General features: G+C 44.2%; 1 long non-coding RNA gene across 1 annotated transcript; it reads left to right on the plus strand.

Annotated features, from left to right (window-relative positions):
* The first annotated feature begins 765 nt into the window (after positions 1–765).
* LOC134957514 (uncharacterized) lies at positions 766–7,037 on the plus strand. The gene is made up of 2 exons (XR_010186632.1): positions 766–1,022; positions 6,430–7,037. It is a non-coding gene; the product is annotated as an uncharacterized LOC134957514 (long non-coding RNA).
* Positions 7,038–7,913: the final 876 nt, after the last annotated feature.

Raw genomic sequence — 7,913 nt, forward strand, 5'->3', positions numbered from 1 at the left:
ATAAATTCTGGGAATGTCACTGCAACACTGCTGCGTATGTTAGCCAGGCAAACTGGATGCAACCAGCCCAAATTCAATTTTATACTTTTATTTCAACTGATACAGCATGGGTAGAGGGCAGTGTTAAGACCTGGGCTGCATACACCTCTTTGTAACTAGTATATAGATGTCATTCACTTTTAAGCAGGATCATAGAAGTAACTACTGTGACAGACTGCAGAAAATGTGAGCCCCAGTTTCTGCTAGATACATTGGGGCAGATGTATTAAGCCTGGAGAAGGCATAAGGAAGTGATAAATCAGTGATCTGTGCAAGGTGATAACGCAGCAGCCAATCAGCTCCTAACTGTAAATTTACATATTGGAGCTGATTGGCTGGCGCATTATCACCTTGCATTTATCACTGCTTTATCACTTCCTTATGCCTTCTCCAGGTTAATACATCTGCCCCAATGTTTGCAGGACGTGTTGGGACATGTAGTTCCATAGTTTTTCTACTGCTTTTCATTGCATTCAGGGTCTGTGATTTAGTAAAACCTTTTTCTGTTTAAACCTTATTAATATTTTTCACATTTGGCAAAGTCATTACTCCTGAAGGACCGTGTGTGTGTGTGTGTGTGTGTGTGTGTGTGTGTGTGTGTGTGTGTGTGTGTGTGTGTGTGTGTGTGTGTGTGGTTACGAGGCGGCATTATGTAATTCCTGTGCTTTTCTCTGCATGCTCCTTTTCTGTGCGCTGACGTCACTGGCACCTCTGCCCGGTGACACAGCGTTATCAGACATCTCAGCCTCCCACGAGAACTGCGGGAATGGCAGAAGACAGGCACTTATGGGTATTCATTATCTATATATAGTTGTATGGCAGGGCCTGGCCATAGAAACATGTCCTTGTTTTAGCAGTGTGCACAGCGTAGGTAACACAAACTGCTGTGATCACCAATGAAAGGATAAGAGGCAACCTGCTGAGGAGAGTGCGGCACAGAATGGTCGCTGAGTCACAGCCATCAGGGAAAGTCTTCTTTAAAGGTACAGGTCCTGTACTGGACCCTAATTACCAGTCCTATTGGAGCTGAAAGTGTTGTGGTATTTCTGCATATACTGTGTGTGTGTGTGTGTGTGTGTGTGTGTGTGTGTGTGTGTGTGTGTGTGTGTGTGTGTGTGTGTGTGTGTGTGTTATATACAGTGCATCCAGAAAGTATTCACAGCGCTTCACTTTTTCCACATTTTGTTATGTTACAGCCTTATTCCAAAATGGAATAAATTAATTTTTCCCCTCAAAATTCTACACACAATACCCCATAATGACATCATGAAAAAAGTGTTATTGAGATTTTTGCAAATTTATTAAAAATAAAAAAAACTAAGAAATCACATGTACATAAGTATACACAGGATTAGTACGTAATCCCGCTGGACGGGATCCCGGCGGTCGAAATACCGACGCCGGAATCCCGACCACACAATCCCGACAGGGGTGGCGAGCGGAACGCAGCCCCTTGCGGGCTCGCTACGCTCGCCACGCTGCGGGCACGGTGTCTCGCTAGGCTCGGCACACTATTATATTCTCCCTCTATGGGTGTCGTGGACACCCACGGAGGGAAAATATGTTGGGATTGTGCCAGTCGGGATTCCGGCGTCGGTATTTCAACCGCCGGGATTCCGTCCGGCGGGATGTTGACCGCATCCCGTATACACAGCCTTTGCTCAAAGCTTTGGTGATGCACCTGTGACAGCAATTACAGCCTCAAGACTTTTTGAATATGATGCCACAAGCTTGGCACACCTATCTTTGGGTAGTTTCCATTCCTCTTTGCAGCACCTCTCAAGCTCTATCAGGTTGGATGGGAAGCGTTTGTGCACAGCCATTTTCAGATCTCTCCAGAGATGTTCAATCGGATTCAAGTCTGGGCTCTGGCTGGGCCACTCAAGGACATTCACAGAGTTGTCCTGAAGCCACTCCTTTGATATCTCAGCTGTGTGCTTAGGGTCGTTGTCCTGCTGAATGATGAACCGTCGCCCCAGTCTGAGGTCAAGAGCGCTCTGGAGCAGGTTTTCATCCAGGATGTCCCTGTACATTGCTGTATTCATCTTTCCCTCTATCCTGACTAGTCTCCCAGTTCCTGCCACTGAAAAACATCCCCACAGCATGATGCTGCCACCACCATGCTTCACTTTAGGGATGGTATTGGCCTGTGATGAGCGGTGCCTGGTTTCCTCCAAACATGACGCCTGGAATTCACGCCCGAGAGTTCAATCTTTTTCTCATCAGACCAGAGAATTTTGTTTCTCATGGTCCGAGAGTCCTTCAGGTGCATTTTGGCAAATTCCAGGCGGGCTGCCATGTGCTTTTTACTAAAGAGTGGCTTCTGTCTGGCTACTTTACCATACAGGCATGATTGGTGGATTGTTGCAGAGGTGGTTGTCCTTCTGGAAGGTTCTCCTCTCTCCACAGAGGAATGCTGTAGCTCTGACAGAGTGACCATTGGGTTCTTGGTCACCTCTCTGACCAGGGTGCTTCTGCCCCGATCGCTCAGTTTAGACGGCTGGCCAGCTCTAGGAAGAGTCCTGGTGGTTCGGAACTTCTTCCATTTACATATGATGAAGGCCACTGTACTCAATGGGACTTTCAAAGCAGCAGATATTTTTCTGTACCCTTCCCCAGATTTGTGCCTCAAGACAACCCTGTCTCGGATGTCTACAGACAATTCCTTTGATTTCATGCTTGGTTTGTTCTCAGAAATGCACTGTCAAGTATGGAACCTTTATATAGACAGGTGTGTGCCTTTCAAATCATGTCCAATCAACTGAATTTACCACAGGTGGCCTCCAATTAAGCTGTAGGAACATCTCAAGGATGATCAGTGGAAACAGGATGCACCTGACTGAGCTAAATTTTGAGCTTCATGGCAAAGGCTATGAAAACTTATGTACATGTGATTTCTTAGTTTTTTTATTTTTAATAAATTTGCAGAAATCTCAAACTTTTTTCACGTCATTATGGGGTATTGGGCCTAATTCAGAATTGATCGCAGCAGCAAATTTGTTGGCAGTTGGGCAAAACCATGTGCACTGAAGGGGGGGGGGGGCAGATATAACATGTTCAGAGAGAGTTAGATTTGGGTTAGATCTAAATTGCAGTGTAAAAATAAAGCAGCCAGTATTTACCCTGCACAGAAACAAAATAACCAACCCAAATCTAACTCTCTGCAAATTTTATATCTGCCACACCTGCAGTGCACATGGTTCTGCTAACAAATTTGCTGCCGCAATCGACTCTGAATTACCCCCATTGTGTGTAGAATTTGGAGGGAAAAAATGAATTTATTCCATTTTAGAATAAGGCTAACATAACAAAATGTGGAAAAAGTGAAGTGCTGCGAATACCTTCCGGATGCAGTGTGTGTGTGTGTGTGTGTGTGTGTGTGTGTGTGTGTGTGTGTGTGTGTGTGTGTGTGTGTGTGTGTATACAGTGATTGCACTTACACGCTATAGCGCATCCTTTATCCCAAAATTACAATGGAGGATCCACTTTCACAAAATTATGGTGTTCCGGGGAATGCGCTCTGCAACCAATGCAGCTTTTATGTGACTGACCCACCATCCTAAAAGTGAACACTTTTGTCCCAACTGCTGGGAGGTATGTCATGCTCCCAAAGTAGTGCAGCCATGCAACTAACAGGTTGTGGCCACACCCCTTGCAGCGGGGGCCCCGGGAAGTTACTGTACCGGGGCCCTGGATTTCTCTTGGCAAACCTGCTTTTCTCCTTCCCTGCCCTTTTTGCATTTATTAAACTCAACACCTCTCCAACAACACCATCGCCTTCCCTCTGCCTACACAGTGACCAGAGCTCTGCCTTCGTTATCTCCTTCCTTCTGCCAACACCATCCCCTCCTTTTTGCCAGTACCATCTTCTTCCCTCCACCAAAACTATCTTCCTCCCTTCAACAATTACTATCTGTCCACTAATACTATCGCCTTACCTCTGCCAACACTATCTCCTTTCCTCTGCAAACAACAGGGTGTACTCTAAGGTTTTGCTGAGGTGCGCTCCCTGGGTCACTATGGGCAATGTTCTCAGTCCAGAAGGAGAGTGTTCGTATCTATTGAAGAGCTCTCTATTCAGCAACACTTCCCCGCTCCAATTAGAGTGGTATCCACCAAAATAAAAGAAAAGAGCAATATATAGTGAAGTACAGTAGGACTCAAATTTGCTCACATTTAGTGATAAATCAAGTCACACGTATTTTAAGAATGCAATAAAGATTAAAAGCTGGGGTCCACCATAGATTTGGCAGGCCCTCTGGCTTCTGTAGGTACCTCCAACCAGTCACCAACGCGTTTCTGCCCTTGACAAAGGCCCTTAAAGGGCAGAAACGCGTTGGTGACTGGTTGGAGGTACTTACAGAAGCCAGAGGGAATTCGTTGACTGTTGCTACAAATCCCGGGGAGCAATATTTGAAGCGCTTTTGGGTGGACAATTTTGACACCCCATTAATTCTGGTACGTGGGTCCACCAATCTGTGGTGGATTTCAGTTTTTATTTATTTATTTCTGCGAATTTGCACATTGATGTTATGAGATATGTTTTTAAGACGATATTTGTCTTGTGCTGCACTTTAAATAAATTACTTTTTGCACATTGGAATAAGCAGTACTTCACTATATATCGCTATTTCCTCCTATTTTTGGGTATTCTACTCTAATTGGAGTGGTGAAGTGGTGGAGTAATTTGGAGGAGACCGGCCATGTATAACTGCAAACCAAAGGAAGTGATACTACAGGCGTATTTGGGTGGGCGCTACTGACACCCCACGAACTCTGGTACGTGGGCCTGCCAAATCTATGGTGGACCCCAGCTTTTAATCTTTATTGCACTCTTAAAATACGTGTGACTTGATTTATCACTAAATGTGAGCAAATTTGAGTCCTACTGTACTTCACTATATATTGCTCTTTTCTTCTATTTTGGGGGATACCACTCTAATTGGAGCGGGGAAGTGTTGCTGAATAGAGAGCTCTTCAATAGATACGAACACTCTCCTTCTGGACTGAGAACATTGCCCATAGTGACCCAGGGAGCGCACCTCAGCAAAACCTTAGAGTACAAACTGAACTTTTTGGGATATTGGTGACCATCCCGGCTGGTGGATGGCAGCACCTTTGAATTAAAGCGCCATCTGTACATTTGTGTTACCATTTACTGATGGGCGGGATCCCTTCAGGGGTGAGGTAAGTATAGTTACCTCCCCCACCGACCACCCTAACCCTCCCGTTCCGCAGCCTAACTCTAACCCCCCTCCCCGCAGCCTAACCCTTTTCAGTGGTGCCTAAACCTACCCCCCCCCCCCCCCGCCACCACATACACCCCTTCCCCCCCCCCCCCCATTCCCTCAGCCTAACCCTCATTCCCCCGAGCCCTAACCCTTCCATGTGGGGCCAAAATCTAACCTAATAAGTTAGCACTAGAGTGACAAAATACATAGAGCATGGTTTAAGAGCACAAACATTATATAGCAAAGGAACAAATATTCATGCGATGATGAAATGTAGTAATAAACTTTGGTACAATAAAAAAATACAAAGACTATAACCTACAAGAGCTATAGCCCCCCATCAGGTGCTGCGGGGTCTAATGGGAATATCCGGAATAGGGCATTAATCCAAAGGACAATTGCAGGGTCAGCCATGTACATATAATAACCCTTTTCCACTAGCTCTAAAAACACGGGTAAATGCGCGGGGGCGCGCATTTACCCGTGTTTTTTTTCTAGTGGAAACGCCCCCCCCCCCCCTGCAAATACCCGGATCAAGTGATCCGGGAATCCTACCCGGGTAGCTTGCAGCGTTGAACACGTGTTCAACCCGGTAAGCTGTGTAGTGTAAACGGAAGCCATGTCGATGCGACACGGCTCCCGTTCACAGTGTATGGAAGAGCGGTACTGGGAGATCATGTGATCTCCCAGCGCCGCCCCTTCCGCATCAGCAGCAGCGTCACCAACCCGATAATATGCCGGGTTGGTGAACTCAGTGTAGAAGGGGGCTCTAGCACTGGTCGCAGCCATGTCAGACTCCCGGCTGCGACCCGTGCTAGCAAGTGGAAAAGGGGTATAAGTCTCATACCAAGTGGTGGGCATGGAAGTATCTACAACTGCATTGTAGTTTATTTTATACTTTTTTATTTGATGCAGATCAGATTGTATTTTTATTTTTTATACTAGTATATACCAAAGGAGAATTTACGGTGTAACTAACACCCCGAGGTTGGCGGGTATGAGTGGTTGAGAGAGGTATCACAGGTTGCTATGTGACGGACCTTTCTGCTGATATGTTTTCTCCCCGTACTTTGTCCTGTAGTACCATGTTCAGAGAGGTAGGATAGATTAATATGAAACAGTCAGCAATTCCAATAGGATGTCTTTTTTTTTATTGTAGCGCAATGAACTCTGGATTGAAGATAATGATTGGCTAATTGGCATTAAATTTAAATAATCACAAAAAAGAATTGGGCATCAAAGAAGGACAAAGAGAAGACAATTTAGCTACAGTTCACACCACAATCGATCATTCAAAATTCAAAAGACAATCGATTTGAATCACGTATATGGGCAGATTATAATTAAAATCACAGATTTGTGTTTTACAATTGTAACAGATATTAGCATATTATAATTGTAATCAGAGTATATAATGTGGTCGTGAGGATTGTGATGAAAAACACAGTCAGCAATAACTAACACTAACGTTCTAGCTTTCCGTAGCCAAGGTACAATGATCTTCACTGGCAATAAACGTCGGAGCTCTGGTAGAATTCTGTAGTGCCACAGCATGTCAATGTGGAGAATTGGCACACAGATGCGTAAGGAATCCTGCGTTATGACAATGACAAATGTTTATCATTTCTATCCAAAAAAGGTGTAGCTAGCGAAGGGATGGTAGTGTCTATTGGTTGAATAAACTCAGTCTCTCTCTGTTACAGGGCTATTGTTATACTTGTATGATTAACTCAGGCCTTTCCAGAATAAATGTTTTTTTTTATTTTTTATATAGTCTGTTTTTATTGAAAACAATGAAAAAGTACACACCGTTTCAGCATCGGAAAACATACAATGGACCTACCAACATAGAGAAGAAAAGGAAAAACAGTGTATATACATTCCTTGCAAGCTTTTTCATTAAATCTAACAGAACACTGTTAATCCTAGTAACATAAGTCCATCAAAATAGAGGAAAAATGAAATTTGATAGCAAGTCCGTCCAAAACGGTGCATGTTCCAAACTAAAGCACAACTTAATCAAGAATTAAGAAAGAGGACTAGAGAATAAGGGAGAGCAAAAGGTGTTAAAAAGAGTAAAGAGAAGGAGAAGGAAGAGCAGGGTAGAGAAACCGAATCCTCATTAAGGCATCTTAGTCAGAAAACCTCCTATTAATAATTGCATAAAGTATGCGAGAGACGAGAGTACTCTACCTCTTCTACTGCATTAGAAATATATAGTCTTTGTATAGTGTTGAGGTTTTATAGGTCAACCAGGGGAGCCACATAGAATTAAATTCGAATGTCTTGTCTCTAGAAGCTAAAAGTGTTTCCTCCATAGCCATATAATAATCTAACCTAGAGAACCAGTTTTTACGTGTGGGGGAAGTGGTAGATCTCCATAGAGTCGGTATCGTCGCTCTGGCTGCATTACAGAGATGCCTCTGTAGTGAAGATTTATAATCTGATAGGGCCATAGAAGAGTGATTCAGTAACCAAAAGGCCGGGGTAGAGGGGACAGTAACATGCAGAATATCCTGGGAAGTTGTTATAACCTCAGTCCAGTAAGAGGTTAACAGGGGACAACTCCACCAGATGTGTAAAAAGGTACCCAAAGCTTTACAGCATCTCCAACAATTAGCAGAGACCGAAGGAGAGATGGTA

Source organism: Pseudophryne corroboree, chromosome 9 (assembly GCF_028390025.1).
Source record: "Pseudophryne corroboree isolate aPseCor3 chromosome 9, aPseCor3.hap2, whole genome shotgun sequence".
Classification (NCBI taxonomy): domain Eukaryota; kingdom Metazoa; phylum Chordata; class Amphibia; order Anura; family Myobatrachidae; genus Pseudophryne; species Pseudophryne corroboree.